Here is a 16,205-nt window from a genome sequence, read left to right as displayed (position 1 = left end):
TGCAATGAACACTGTGGTACGTGTATCTTTTTGAATTATGGTTTTCTCAGGGTATATGCCCAGTAGTGGGATTGCCCACCAGCCCCATTTTAGTTCATTAAGCCAAAGTGGGACAAATATAGTGTACTACGGGGGACAGGGAGATGGAGGACAAAAACTGGAAACCATGTTCCAAAGGGTTACTGAGGTTAATCAAAATAGTTCTTCCCAATATTCTAGTATTCGAGGGTTAGATTGACAACAGTAAAAAGCCACACACACACACACACACACACACACACACAGAAAAAAAAAACAAAAAACAAAACAGGTCATGGAAATAGGGAAGTTAACAAGTGGTGGTAAAGGAAGCAAACTGAGTTTATCTGAATGCATTGTAGATGCAATGCAAGTACCTGAGGACCTTCTTCCATACATCTGGCATGACTGGGGATGGATAAGCCCTATCTGCAGGGTGAGAAAGGAAGCAGTCAGCAGCAGCATCCTTGACTAGATCCCTCTTCTCAACTCCCAGTGACAAATGTGGTTTTTGAAGGGAAGGAAGTTCTAGGGAAATCATCTCTCAAGGGTATACCAGAAAAAAATTCTTCCACATTTTATAGACATTATAGAGGTGCTGTTCATGCCCAGGCATCTTCATATCTGCATACTTCAGTGAAGGAGAAAAAAACAAATCATCTTACACTTACATAGTCCACCAAGTCTCCATAAACCTATGTTAGCAGGAAATTAAGAAGTTGCCCCCAATCTGTGCAGGATTCTTTACTATTTCTTTTTTCTTCTCATTAAAAATTTTTCTTCTCTCTTAAAAAAAGGAAGTGGAATCAAGAGAAAATGTGCAGAACCTGTGCACCTATGTGATGTGCACATAAAAATAAATCACAATGAAACCCAACTTCAAGTGTGCCAAACCACACAAAACTCTGAAATAACTTCAGCCCAACTGTGAGGCAAAAAGGTTTAGGTTGCTTTTACGTTTAATGTTTAAGGAGTTTGTGACCGTGGGAAAAGAAGAGAATAAAGTTGTGTGCAATGTAATAGTTTTTTTTTCAAATTACTTTTAAACTACTTTTATTCAAAAAATATATGATCTTTTATATGCATGATTCTACCATTTTTGAAAATTTTCAGGGACTTAACTGGGCTTTGGAGCCTGAGGATTTCACGTGTATGTAGAGTCTCTGTCCTTAACTCAGTGGGTGCCTCATAGGGCAGAACAGCTCCATGCTTGCTTGGCATTTCTCTTGTTCCTTACACACCGTGGTCCTGAGAACCAGAACCAAGAAAGGCTCAGCAGTGCTGTGCTTGGCCTTTCTTCCATGTGCATGCACATTCCTTTATGGAAGGTGCTTCCTCTCTACGGCAAATTTCTGCTCACTACCTTCAATTTTTTAGTAATAAAATTAGTGCTTTGTTCCTATGTAAAGGATTAGCTCTGATAAGAAATAAAAATTCCTCTTAAGATTGGAGCAACTTATTTTTTTAATGATGTGATTAAAGGGACAAGATTTCTTGCAATTCACAAATGGTCATACTAGAGACAAATTAACAGCCTGTCCTGAGAGTTAGCCTCTAGGCAGTACACTTGCAATAAAGAAAATAAAGCCTAAGATGTTGAAGACCTATCCCACTCTGGGACAGTTGAGGTCTGTAAAGCAACAGATTGCATGCAAATGAATCTCTGCTGGCCTTCCTCTTAGCAGAGCTTTGATTGGACAGTGGTGTGTCCAATTTAATGTGCGTAGAAATTGGACAGTGGTGCGTCTCAACTTTAATGTGCATAGAAATCACCTGGGATCTTGTTCACCTGCAGATGCTGCTTCTGGGAGTCTGGACCAGACCAAGGATTCTGCATTTCTAACAAGCTCCCAAGTGATGCTGATGCTGTTGATCCAGGGACCACACTTTGTGTAGCAAGGGTCTAGAGGAAACCATAAACCAGGGCTCCAGACAGACCAGGACTAGCAACCAAGCTCCACCACTTAATAAGCATATGAATTACGGTAAGTGCCTTTACCTCTGAGCTTCTGTTTCCTTGTCAGTAAAGTGGAAATAATAATAATATTAAATTAGCATTCTATTCCAGACACTGTTTTAAATGCATAATAGTAATTAACTCAATAATCTGATTTTTACTGTTCACGTTGATGAAAGTGTTAACAAAGAAAGCTCAAATTACCTGCACCAAAGCCAGGTGGCTAGTAAGTGGCCAAGAGTGAACTCAGATCCCAGGCAGCTTAGCTCAGGAGCCCACTATTTGCAACCACACCTTAGAAGAGCACACACAGAGGTCTTGCTAGCAGACATGTGATGTACCATAGCTAGTGCACGCTAAATCTGAGTTCCACTTTCCTTACTTCCCTTCTCCTACACCAAGTTCCGTTGTCCTTAAGCAGAATCTACTTATAAAATTTAGAAAATGATACTGCTTTCTAGGATTCCTTTTTCACAATGATCTCTCGGGTGGACTTTTCTTTAGCTGAAGAGAGTCTTTGGTGTTTAGAGAGTTGCATGAATTGCTACTACTGACAGAAGGAATTGCTTTGATCTCTCTTGCATCGTTACTGGATCCATTGTTCCCCTTCTTTCTAGAAGTGCCAAAAAAGTCTCCAAGAGACAGAAAATAGCATTTGCTATAGCTATGAACTTATAACTATATCTGGCCTTTAGAAAAATAAAAATCTAGATTTATTAAATATTAAACAGTGGTAGTTCATTCAACAAAGGGATTTACCAAAGTCTTGATTTAAATAGTAAGCTCCCCTGATATTTTAAATTTTTCATTAAGGTTTCTTTGATTTAAAAATAAGCTCTTTAAAAAGTATAACCATTGTGTTAAAATTAGAAGCAATAGAAAAAATACTTTGCACACTAGTTTGCAGATATACTTATCTTACCATGAACAGACTTGTATAGGAAATATGACTGAAAAAGAACTATTTTACATACCATAGTGGCAGAATAGTTTGCTTTAAGAAGAAGCTTCAAATATTTCATATTCAAACTTTATTATTAATATATTCTAAAGCATGGAAGTTGTTTATCTTCCTGATGTCGGTGCTAAAGAATGATGCGGCACTTCTGATGGAGGGAACTTTCTGAAACCAGAGCTGGTATTTCTGGAAATATTTCTCTCATATGCTAGAATTCTTTCTTTTTTCTACAACAGAGCTGCCTCTTGCAATATCTGTCATTTGGTAAAGCACACTGTGGAAATCCCCAATTTTTAAGTAAATATGTTCTAGGTAAATGCTTATGGGGGGAAAGAGATGATGACAATGAATCAGAATCATCATCTGACTGACCCTAGGGAAAAATATGAAAAATGTTAAAGAATTTGTCTTTTAAGAGTATGGGATGCAGGCATGATGTAGGGACAAGGGATATCAGATTTTTATTTATTTATTTATTTATAAATTTATTTATTTGTTTATTTTTGGTGGCATTGGGTCTTCGTTGCTGCCCGAGGGCTTTCTCTAGTTGTGGCAAGCAGGGGCTGCTCTTCATCGCAGTGCACAGGCTTCTCATTGCGGTGGCTTCTCTTATTGGGGAGCACAGGCGCTAGGCACACAGGCTTCAGTAGTTGTGGCACATGGGCTCAGTAGTTGTGGCTCACAGGCTCTAGAGCGCAGGCTCAGTAGTTATGACACATGGGCTTAGTTGCTCTGCGGCATGTGAGATCTTCCTGGACCAGGGCTCGAACCCATGTCCCCTGCAATGGCAGGCGGATTCTTAACCACTGTGCCACCAGGGAAGTCCTGGATTTTTTTAATTTAAATTCTAGTGATTAAAACAGTGTGGTACTGATGCATGAGTCAACAGACAGGGCAAGGACATACAGTAGAGAACCCAGAAATAAATTCAAATACATAAAGCAATTTAGAATATAAAGGGGGAGCATATCAGTCCAGTTGAAAAATTATATATTATTCAGTAAATGGTATTAGACAACTGGGTAGTTACTTGAAAACATAAGTTGGACCCATACAGGACACTTTACACCAACTGTAAATTTCTAATAAATCAAAGATTTAATGGTAAAAAGATAATCCATAAAATTTAAGGGAAAAGCAATGGAAAATTCTTTAAGAAGCTTGGTATAGAAATGAAGTGTGGCCACCTCTTGAAGACTCATGAGAAGGGAAGAGATTATTCCTCTTTACACACCAGCCTCACCACCACCCACTACTGGCTTCCACTATACCAGTGAGCCAGAGCATTTCAGTGGCACATATTGTAGGCTCTGAAGTCTCTTACTTCATTTGCAGACTTCCCAGTTCCCGAGCCAATCTTGACTAAGACAGAAAGCATACTGTAAAACCCATTCTTAAGCTAGAGGTATCACCTGCCCTGATTTCAAACTATATTACAAAGCTATAGTAATCAAAACAGCGTGGTATTTGCAGAAAAACAGACACATAATGGAACAGAACTGAAAGCCCAGAAATAAGCCCATACACATATGGACAATTAATTTACCACAAAAGAACCAAGAACATAAAATGGAAAAAAAAACAAATGGTGTTGGGAAAACTGGACAGCCACATGCAACACAACAACAACAACAAATGAAACTAGACCACTATCTCATCCCATGCACGAAAATCAACTCAAATGTATTAAAGACTTGAATGTAAGACCTGAAACTATAAAACTCCTAGAGGAAAACATAGGCATTTTGCTCTTTGAAATCAGTCTTGGCAATTACTTCTGCATACATCTCCTCAGGCAAGGGAAACAAAAGCAAAAATAAAAAGACTGTATCAGATGAAAGAGCTTTTGCACAGCAAAGGAAGCTACAAACAAAGTGAAACAAAAAAGCTGTCTGCTGAATGGGAGAAAATATTTGCAAACAAAGATCTGATAAGGGTTTAATTTCCAAAATATAAAAAGAACTCATACAACTCAACATCAAAAAAACAAACAAATTGATTAAAAAATGGGCAGAGGATCTGAATAGACATTTTTCCAAAGCAAACATACAAATGGCCAAGAGGGATATGAATAGGCATTCAACATCACTAATCATCAGGGAAATGCAAATCAAAACCATAATGAGATATCACCTCACGCCTGTTCAAATGGCTGTTATCAAAAAAGCAAGAAATAACAAGTGTTGGCAAGGATGTGGAGAAAAGAGAACCCTCATACATTGTTGGTGGGAATGTAAATTGGTACAGCCACTGTGGAAAACATTATGGAAATTCCTAAAAAAAATTAAGAATAGAACTAGCATGTGATCCAGCTATCCCACTTCTAGGTATTTATCCAAAGAATATGAAAACTCTACTTTGAAATGATATATGCACCCTTATGTTCATCTCAGCATTATTTACAATAGGCAAAGCATGGAAACAAGGTAAGTGCCCATCAACTGATGAATGGATAAAGAAACGTGATACGCACACACACGCGTGCACGCGCGCACACACACACACACACACACACACAGTGGAATAATACACAGCCATAAAATGGTGAAATTTTGCCATTTGCAGCAATTTGGATAGACCTTGAGAGTATCATGCTAAGTGAAGTATGTCAGATAAAGACAAATACTGTATGATTTCACTCATACGTGGAATATAAAAAACAAACAAAGCAAAACAAAATAAATGAACAAAGCAAAACAAACCAAAGAAAAAAAAAACTTAGATACAGAGAACAGAATAGCAGTTACCAGAGGGGAAGGCATGGAGGAGAGTAAAATGAGTAAAGGGGAGCAACTATAAGGTGACAGATGGAAGCTAAATTTTTGGTGGTAAGCACGGTCTAGTATATGTATATAGTATATGCAGTGTATTATATGTTTCACATGTACAACATAATATTTCTACTTTTGAAGTAGAAATATTATGTTGTACATATGAAATGTATATAATGTTATAAACCAATGTTCCCTCAATAAAAAATAAATTTTTTTAAATGTCCTGAGTCAGTCTTCTGTTCTAATTGGCTATATATGAGGTAAATACTGATACCCCCATGCCCACCAAAGCATAGTCTTTATCTTTATTGTGTTCTGTAAACTCACACATTTCTCCTTCCATTTTTCCAGGGTAGAGTCCATTCCCAGATTTTAAAAATGAAGTGTTACCTAACATTCATCATCACTATTATGAGTCCATATTAACAAAATAAGAATTTGAACCTGTGTCTGATTCTCTAGGTCAAAGTGCGTATGTCTATTCACTTGATTCTGCAAATAATGTTTGTGCTAATATCTGGTTGATTACAGCACAGACTATTTGGTCATAACACATAGGCATCTTAAAATAAGATAGTGCATAGAATCTTTCTACATTTTTAATCTTCTAAAAAATATAAGTCCTGCCCAAATGAAATCTGGTTCCCTTAATGAGTTCACTAAGAGAGTCACCGTAGCTTGCAGTTGTTTGATTAAAAGAGCATAAATTGGGATGTTTGAAGGTTCAGAGGCATTTCCTATTGTAATTTAAATAAAGCAATCTTGAGGTAGGAGACATTATTGATGGGAGCTTATAATGGGATTAGTAAAGGTTTCACAAGTGAACCCAAATTCACCAAATAGCCAAAGTTTTAAAATATCATTAAAAATCACTGATAAAATATACCTTTTTTTGAGAATAAACTTATAGGGGCTAGAGAGTGCTGGAAAATAAGAAAAGCAGATGCAAATTTAAAATTTAGAACAACAAATAAAAGAAGTTATTGGATTTTTTAAAAATCACTGCACACATTAAAAAAACCCTACAGTTCGTGGTAAGTCTAAATTACAGTTGGAAGCATGCCAGCTAGTTACAGAGCACAGAAAAGGTGAAAATCTCTCAAACCAGAGTACAATTAATGCTGCCTGGGCTCTCTGGAATCCTTTTCAAATGTATTTCCAAATAAAAGTACTCTGTTTCTCTGTTGGATGCCAATAAATGGTAAACCTTAAACTTGGGAACTTACTACCCAGCAATAGCCAAGAATTCATTTACAAAATGCCCTGGAAGGATCCTTTTTCTCACGTGACAGGAGGGAGAAAACGTTCTCTTTCTTTAAAGGGTCCTACCACTTAATGCACATTCTACCCATTACGATCAACATTTCGTCTTCGTCCTTGGTAACAGAATGACTAATGGACAGATTTGGTTATGAAACTACATGATGAAGTTTCCACATTGCCTAAGTATAGTATGCTTCTTCTTCGGTGGGTTTTGGGCTTTCTTTTCTTCTTTCTTTTCGCAAACCACTGAAGTATGCCCAGGGATATCACTGATCTTTAAAGCTGCAAGTGAGCTTACAGATTCTAGCACAACTCCCACCTTTAACAGAAGTGGAAAATGAGGCCCAGAAAGTTGATCATCTTAGCCAAAAACACACAGCTAGCTAATGTGAAAAGTAAGCCTTAATTTCTAATCAAGAAATATATTTGGTACTTAATAATAAATAATATTTATTGGACACTTTCTTTCAGTGACACTGCACTAAATTCTTTACACAAATTTCCACATTGTATTCCCACACACACACACACACACACACACAGAAATACGCACAACCCTCAAGGCAGTTGTTAGTATATTCCTAGATAATGAAGAAACTGAGATCAAGTAACTTGCCCAAGGTCACACTAGTCCTGAGTAATGGAGTCAGGATTTGAATCCAAGCCCTGTGAGAGATACAGCAATAAAACTAACAGCATTCCTCTCCTCAAGGAATGATCTAGAAAAGGAGCTAAGACATGCTTACTAATACAGTACTGCATATAGTACTGCATACAGTACTGCATATACTGCATCCCCATTCCTTACTCTCTGATGCTGGAACTGACCCATAATTGTGAATGCACCCATGATTTAGCTTCATTAATACTGAGCATTCGGGCTTCCCTGGTGCTGCGGTGGTTGGGAATCCGCCTGCCAATGCAGGGGACACGGGTTCGAGCCCTGGTCCGGGAAGATCCCACATGCCGCAGAGCAACTAAGCCTGTGCACCACAGCTACTGAGCCTGTGCTGTAGAGCCCGTGAGCCACAACTACTGAGCCCGCGTGCCACAACTACTGAAGCCCACACGCCTGGAGCCCGTGCTCCATGGCGAGAGGGGCCCCTGCAGTGGGAGGCCCGTGCACTGCAGCTGGAGAGAGCCCGCTCGCAGCAATAGGACCCAACGCAGCCAAAAATAAATAACTAAAATAAATTAATTAAAAAAACAAAATACTGAGCATCCAGTAATCCCAGAATCATACACAGATGCTCTGTGGGCAATTGCAACACTTACCACATGGAATGCAAACTATTCTGCATAGCTTCTGCCACAGCACTGTAATTCTTCAGCTGATATTTGGAAATTAGCCTCAGTGTCAATTGTCTTAAGCTGAGAATTCCATTGTCCTTGATATAAAAGAGCAATAAAAAGTTCTCCAAGCCGGAGTTATCTATGGTAGGCTTGGCAAACAGTAGAAAGAACTTGGACTATCTAGGATTCACCTGAGAAACACTAAGTAGCATATAGAATTTGCACGTATAGAAGTAAAGGAACTCTCATCTTAAATCACTTTCTTGAGAAACATTAAGACTTTTTCCATCATATCATTATGGTGGTCTTTCCCTTTGAAGAAATGTTTCTTAATTGGTTTCTGAAACTCTGTATGGGGTCCAAGACACTGTTGGTTGCCTGTCAATTTCTTCCCCCTCATTCCATACAAACATAGAGTTTGAAAATGCCAGATACTCATTTTCCCAAACTTCTTTGCAGGTAGGGGTAGCCATATGATTTCTGGGTAATAAGGCTGGGTCAGACCACAAAGGAATGGTCTAGGTTAAAAGATGGCTGTGAAGAATGATTTGGACTGGGCTCAAGGTTGCTTTCACTTTGATTTATGACCAAACAAGGAAACAAGCGTACATTAGGCATACATTAGATAAGTATGCAAGAAAGTGTGCATGTAGCTTCCTGGAGCTTCTCTAAAGTCAGTGCTCAGTGGAACCCACATAGAATGAGAAACGCCCCAGTTCTAAGGAGCCAAAAAACTGAAGTCTCAAGTCCTTCCTTTGATTAGACTGGGAGAAAGACCACGTTGGTTATAGAGGGTCCACCTACTACATTATAAGGCAATTCCCTTCTGCATCATAGTTACATACCTCCAGGTTCTGTTTTTAATTGCACTGCGTAGCCTATAAAAGACCTGGTCATAGCCTTCCATGGAAGGGGGAATATTCTTAGGGGCAGGGTAGAGAATGAGGTGCTTCTGGAAGTGATTTTTTTTTCTAATAAAAAGAGAGATGAAAGTTAAGCAAACTCTCCTTCCCATTTCCTTCCTGCCTTTGGAAGCCAACCATGAATCCTGGAGTACAAGCAGTCATCTTAGGACTGTACAGACCTGAGGAGAAAGGCCAGCCTGCTGAGGAAGCTTGAGAAGGATGAAATATCTTAGATCCTTGACAGCTTTGTTAAACTGTTAAAATCATCCCCCCTGGGATTTCCGATCTCTCAGCTTCTTCTTAGGAGAATAAGGGGTATATTTGCTTGGGTTTATTCTGTCTCTTGCAGTTTAAAAGACCTTAGGCGATGCAATTGGCACACTAATTCATTAAGGAAATCAGCCCTTAGGAAAAAAATGTCTTAAGGGAAATAATCTCTATGAAAATTGTTCTGTAAAGAGAACGCTACCTTCTTTACCTCATCCTTTGGATCTCAGTGTAAATAACCCTGCTTCCAAAAATCTATGATATTTAATAAGAACCCTGTTTGGCCACTTGTCCTTTTACCACTCATGTAATTTACTGTTATTTCATAAATGCCTGTGTGTCTTTACTAGCAGCGTGACTGTAAGCTTCAGAAAATCAGGGGTTATAACTCACATAGTCTAAGACTGTATTCGTCACACCATGCCCTGCATATAGTGTCATGCAGTTTTTGCTGAATAAAAACTTCCAAGGAGATTACTTGAATCTCTAACGGCCAAGCCTAAACAACAGCCATTCATTATGTAAAACTGTCTTTAGTGGTTCCTTCATTTTATTTCTATTATTTCCCTCTCATAAAAACGTTCTGCTCCCCCAAACTTCCCTTTACTTCAGGCCTGCCTGATTTCCTTAAAACTTCATGCTGCCCAGGGGTTATAATTCTGTGTTTCCTTGCATAAATGTACATTCCTTCAGCACCAGGCATAGAGTTCTACATCTTCCATTAATTACAACTGGCTGAATACAGGTACTTAATAGATGTTGAATAAATGAATACATAAGTGGGTATATTAACTCAGTGACTATGGCTGGCCGGATTAATATTTTGAGCCTTCTTTTCTTTTTTTTTTAATTCTATTGTATTTATTTTTTAAACAGCATGTTCTTATTAGTTATCTATTTTATATATATTAGTGTATATATGTCCATTCCAATCTCCCAGTACATCCCCCCACCACCATCCCCCCACCATATTCCCCACTTGGTGTCCATCCATTTGTTCTCTACATCTGTGTCACTATTTCTGCCTTGCAAACCAGTTCACCTGTACCAGTTTTCTAGATTCCACATATATGCATTAATATATGATATTTGTTTTTCTCTTTCTGACTTACTTCACTCACGTCTCTACAAATGACCGATTTCATTCTTTTTTATGGCTGAGTAATATTCCATTGTATATATGTGCCACACCTTCTTTATCCATTCGTCTGTCGATGGGCATTTAGGTTGCTTCCATGACCTGGCTATTGTAAATAGTGCTTCAATGAACTTTGGGGTACATGTGTCTTTTTTTTTTTTTTTTTTGTGGTACGCGGGCCTCTCACTGTCGTGGCCTCTCCCGTTGCAGAGCACAGGCTCCGGACGCGCAGGCTCAGCGGCCATGGCTCACGGGCCCAGCCGCTCCGCGGCATGTGGGATCTTCCCGGATCGGGGCACGAACCCGTGTCCCCTGCATTGGCAGGCGGACTCTCAACCACTGCACCACCTGGGAAGCCCCATGTGTCTTTTTGAATTATGGTTTTCTCTGGGTATATGCCCAGTAGTGGGATTGCTGGGTCATATGGTAATTCTATTTTTAGTTTTTTAAGGAACCTCCATACTATTCTCTATAGTGGCTGTATCAATTTACATTCCCACGAACAGTGCAAGAGGGTTCCCTTTTTGCCATACCCTCACCAGCATTTGTTGTTTGTAGATTTTCTGATATGCCCATTCTAAACAGTGTGAGGTGATACATCATTGTAGTTTTGATTTGCACTTCTCTAATAAGTAGTGATGTTGAGCAGCTTTTCATGTGCTTCTTGGCCATCTGTATGTCTTCCTTGGAAAGATGTCTATTTAGGTCTTCTGCCCATTTTTTGATTGGGTTGTTTTTTTTTTTTACTATTGAGCTGCATGAGCTGTTTCTGTACTTCGCAGATTAATCCTTTGTCCGTTGATTCATTTGCAAATATTTTCTCCCATTGTGAGGGTTGTCTTTTCATTTTGTTTGTAGTTTCCTTTGCTTTGCAAAAGTTTTTAAGTTTCATTAGGTCCCATTTGTTTATTTTTGTTTTTATTTCTGTTACTCTAGGAGGTGGGTCAAAAAAGATCTTGCTGTGATTTATGTCAAAGCATGTTCTTCCTATGTTTTCCAGTAAGAGTTTTATAATGTCCAGTCTTACATTTAGGTTTTTAATCCATTTGAGTTTATTTTTGTGTATGGTGTTAGGGAGTGTTCTAATTTAATCCTTTTACATGTAGCTGTCCAGTTTTCCCAACACCGCTTATTGAAGAGACTGTCTTTTCCCTATTGTATATCCTTGCCTCCTTTGTCATAGATTAGTTGACAATAGGTGTGTGGGATTATCTCTGGGCTTTCTATCCTGTTCCATTGATCTATATTTCTGTGTTTGTGCCAGTACCATATTGTCTTTTTTTTTTTTGCGGTATGTGGGCCTCTCACTGTTGTGGCCTCTCCCGGCCCAGCCGCTCTGCGGCATGTGGGATCCTCCTGGACCGGGGCACAAACCCGTGTCCCCTGCATCGGCAGGCGGACTCTCAACCACTGTGCCACCAGGGAAGCCCCATATTGTCTTGATTACTGTAGCTTTGTAGTATAGTCTGATTCCTCCAGCTCTGTGGTTTTCCCTCAAGATTGCTTTGGCTATTTGGGGTCTTTTCTGCCTACATACAGATTTTAAGATTTTTTCGTTCTAGCTCTGTAAAACACGCCACTGGTAGTTTGATAGGTATTGCATTGACTTGGTAGATTGCTTTGGGGAGTAGAGTCATTTTCACAATATTGATTCTTCCAATCCAAGAACATGGTATATCTCTCCATCTGTTTGTGTCATCTTTTTTTTTTTTTTTTTGGTACGCGGACCTCTCACTGTTGTGGCCTCTCTCGTTGCGGAGCACAGGCTCCGGACGTGCAGGCTCAGTGGCCATGGCTCACGGGCCCAGCCGCTCCGCAGCATGTAGGATCTTCCCGGACTGGGGCACGAACCCGTGTCCCCTGCATTGGCAGGCGGACTCTCAACCACTGCGCCACCAGGGAAGCCCTGTCTGTTTGTGTCATCTTTGATTTCTTTCATCAGTGTCTTATAGTTTTCTGAGTACAGGTCCTTTACGTCCTTAGGTAGGTTTATTCCTAGGTACTTTATTCTTTTATTGCAATGGTGAATGGGATTGTTTCCTTAATTTCTCTTTCTGATCTTTTGTTGTTAGTGTACAGGAACGCAAGAGACTTCTGTTCATTAATTTTGAGTCCTGTAACTTTACCAAATTCATTGATTAGCTCTAGTAGTTTTGTGGTGGCATCTTTAGGATTCTCTATGTATAGTATGTCATCTGCAAACTGTGATAGTTTTACTTCTTCTTTTCCAATTTGGATTCCTTTTATTTCTTTTTCTTCTCTGATTGTGATGGCTAGGACTTCCAAAAGTATGTCGAATAATGGTAGCAACAGTGGACATCCTTGTCTTGTTCCTGATCTTAGAGGAAATGCTTTCAGTTTTTCATCATTGAGAATGATGTTTGCTGTGGGTTTGTTGTATATGGCCTTTATTATGTTGAGATAGGTTCCCTCTATGCCCACTTTCTTGAGAGTTTTTATCATAAATGGGTGTTGAATTTTGTCAACAGCTTTTTCTGCATCTATTTAAATGATCATATGGTTTTTATTCTTCAATTTGTTAATATGGTATATCACATTGATTGATTTGCATATATTGAAGAATCCTTGCATCCCTGGGATAAATCCGACTTGATCATGGCGTATGATCCTTTTAATGTGTTGTTGGATTCTGTTTGCTGGTATTTTGTTTAGGATTTTTTCATCTATATTCATCAATGATATTGCTCTGTAGTTTTCTTTTTTTGTAGTATCTTTGTCTGGTTTTGTTATCAGGGTGATGCTGGCCTCATAGAATGAGTTTGGGAGTGTTCCTTCCTCAGCCATTTTTTGGAAGAGTTTGAGAAGGATGGGTGTTAGCTCTTCTGTAAATGTTTCATAGAATTCACCTGTGAAGCCATCTGGTCCTGGACTTTTGTTTGTTGGAAGATTTTTAATCACAATTTCAATTTCATTACTTGTGATTGGTCTGTTCATATTTTCTGTTTCTTCCTGGTTCAGTCTTGGAAGGTTGTACCTTTCTAAGAATTTGTTCATTTCTTCCAGGTTGTTCATTTTATTGGCATAGAGTTGCTTGTAGTAGTCTCTTATGATGCTTTACATTTCTGTGGTGTCCATTGTAACTTCTCGTTTTCATTTCTAATTTTTTTGATTTGAGTCCTCTCCCTCTTTTTCTTGATGAGTCTGGCTAAAGTTTTATCAATTTTGTTTATCTTCTCAAAGAACCAGCTTTTAGTTTTATTGATCTTTGCTATTGTTTTCTTTGTTTCTGTTTCATTTATTTCTGCTCTGATCTTTATGTTTCTTTCCTTCTACTAACTTTCGATTTTGTTTGTTCTTCTTTCTCTAGTTCCTTTATGTGTAAGGTTAGATTATTTATTTGAGATTTTTCTTGTTTCTTGAGGTAGGCTTGTATTGCTATAAACTTCCCTCTTAGAGCTGCTTTTGCTGCATCCCTTGGGTTTTGGATCATCATGTTTTCATTGTCATTTGTCTTTAGGTATTTTTTTATTTACTCTTTGATTTCTTCAGTGATCTCTTGGTTATTTAGTAACTTATTGTCTAGCCTCCATGTGTTTGTGTTTTTTACATTTTTTTCCCCTGAATTCATTTCTATTCTCATAGCATTGTGGTCGGAAAAGATGCTTGATATGATTTCAAGTTTCTTAAATTTACCGAGGATTGATTTGTGACCCAAGATGTGATCTATCCTGGAGACTGTTCCGTGTGCACTTGAGAAGAATCTGCTGTGTAATCTTCTGTTTTTGGATGGAATGTCCTGTAAATATCAATGAAATGTATCTGCTTTTTCTTGAATTTTTATTTTATTTATTTTGAATTTTATTTTATTTACTTTTTATACAGCAGGTTCTTATTAGTTATCCATTTTATACATATTAGTGTTGTGTCATTTAAATCTTGTGTTTCCTTATTAATCTTCTGTCTGGATGATCTGTCCATTGGTGTAAGTGAGGTGTTAAAGTCCCCCACTATTACTGTGTTACTGTTGATTTCCTCTTTTAGAGCTGTTGGCAGTTGCCTTATGTGTTCAGGTGCTTCTATGTTGGGTGCATATATATTTATAATTGTTATGTCTTCTTCTTGGATTGATCCCTTGATCGTTATGTAGTGTCCTTCCTTGTCTCTTGTAACATTCTTTATTTTAAAATCTATTTTGTGTGATATGAGTATTGCTACTCCAGCTTTATCTTTCCATTTGCATGGAATATCTTTTTCCATCCCCTCACTTTCAGTCTGTATGTGTCCCTAGGTCTGAAGTGCGTCTCTTGCAGACAGTATATATATATGGGTCTTGCTTTTGTATCCATTCAGCAAGCCTGTGTCTTTTGGTTGGAGCATTTAATCCATTCACGTTTTAGGTAATTATTGATATGTAAGTTCCTATTACCACTTTCTGAATTGTTATGGGTTTGTTTTTGTGGATCTTTTTCTTCTCTTGTGTTTCCCACTTAGAGAAGTTCCTTTAGCATTTGTTGTAGAGCTGGTTTGGTGGTGCTGAATTCTCTTAGCTTTTGCTTGTCTGTAAAGCTTTTGATTTCTCCATCAAATCTGAATGAGATCCTTGCCGGGTAGAGTACTTTGGGTTGTAGGTTCTTCCCTTTTGTCACTTTAAATATATCGTGCCGCTCCCTTCTGACTTGTAGAGTTTCTGCTGAGAAATCAGCTGTTAACCATATGGAAGTTCCCTTGTATGTTATTTGTTGTTTTTCCCTTGTTGCTTTCAATAATTTTTCTTTGTCTTTAATTCTTGTCCATTTGATTACGATGTGTCTCGGCATGTTTCTCCTTCGGTTTATCCTGCCTGGGACTCTCTGCACTTCCTGGACTTGGATGGCTATTTCCTTTCCCATATTAGGGAAGTTTTCAACTATAATCTCTTCAAGTATTTTCTCATGTCCTTTCTCTATCTCTTCTCCTTTTGGGACCCCTAAAATGCGAATGTTGTTGCATTTAATGTTGTCCTAGAGGTGTCTTAGGCTGTCTTCATTACTTTTCATTCTTTTTTCTTTATTCTCTTCCGTGGCAGTGAATTCCACCATCCTGTCTTCCAGGTCACTTATCCGTTCTTCTGCCTCAGTTCTCCTGCTATTGATTCCTTCTAGTGTATTTTTCATTTCAGTTAATGTATTGTTCTTCTCTGTTTGTTCTTTAATTCTTCGAGGTGTTTGTTCTTTAATTCTTCTAGGTCTTTGTTAAACATTTCTTGCATCTTCTCAATCTTTGCCTCCATTCTTTTTTTCGAGGTCCTGGATTATCTTCACTATCATTATTCTGAATTCTCTTTCTGGAAGGTTGCCTGTCTCCACTTCATTGCGTTTTTTTTCTCGGGTTTTATCTTGTTCCTTCAGCTGGTACATAGTCCTCTGCCTTTTCATTTTGTCTGTCTTTCTGTAAATGTGGTTTTCATTCCACATGCAGAATTGTAGTTCTTCTTGCTTCTGCTATCTGCCTGCTGGTGGATGAGGCTATCTATTAGGCTTGTGCAAGCTCCCTCATGGGAGGGACTGGTGGTGGGTAGAGCTGGGTGTTGCTGTGGTGGGCAGATCTCAGTTAAACTTTAATCACCTTGTCACCTTGTCTGCTGGTGGGTGGGGTTGGGTTCCATCCCTGTTGGTTGTTTAATCTGAGGCGA

Source organism: Delphinus delphis, chromosome 6 (assembly GCF_949987515.2).
Source record: "Delphinus delphis chromosome 6, mDelDel1.2, whole genome shotgun sequence".
In the NCBI taxonomy this organism is placed as follows: domain Eukaryota; kingdom Metazoa; phylum Chordata; class Mammalia; order Artiodactyla; family Delphinidae; genus Delphinus; species Delphinus delphis.
Note: the sequence above shows the minus strand (reverse complement) of the source record.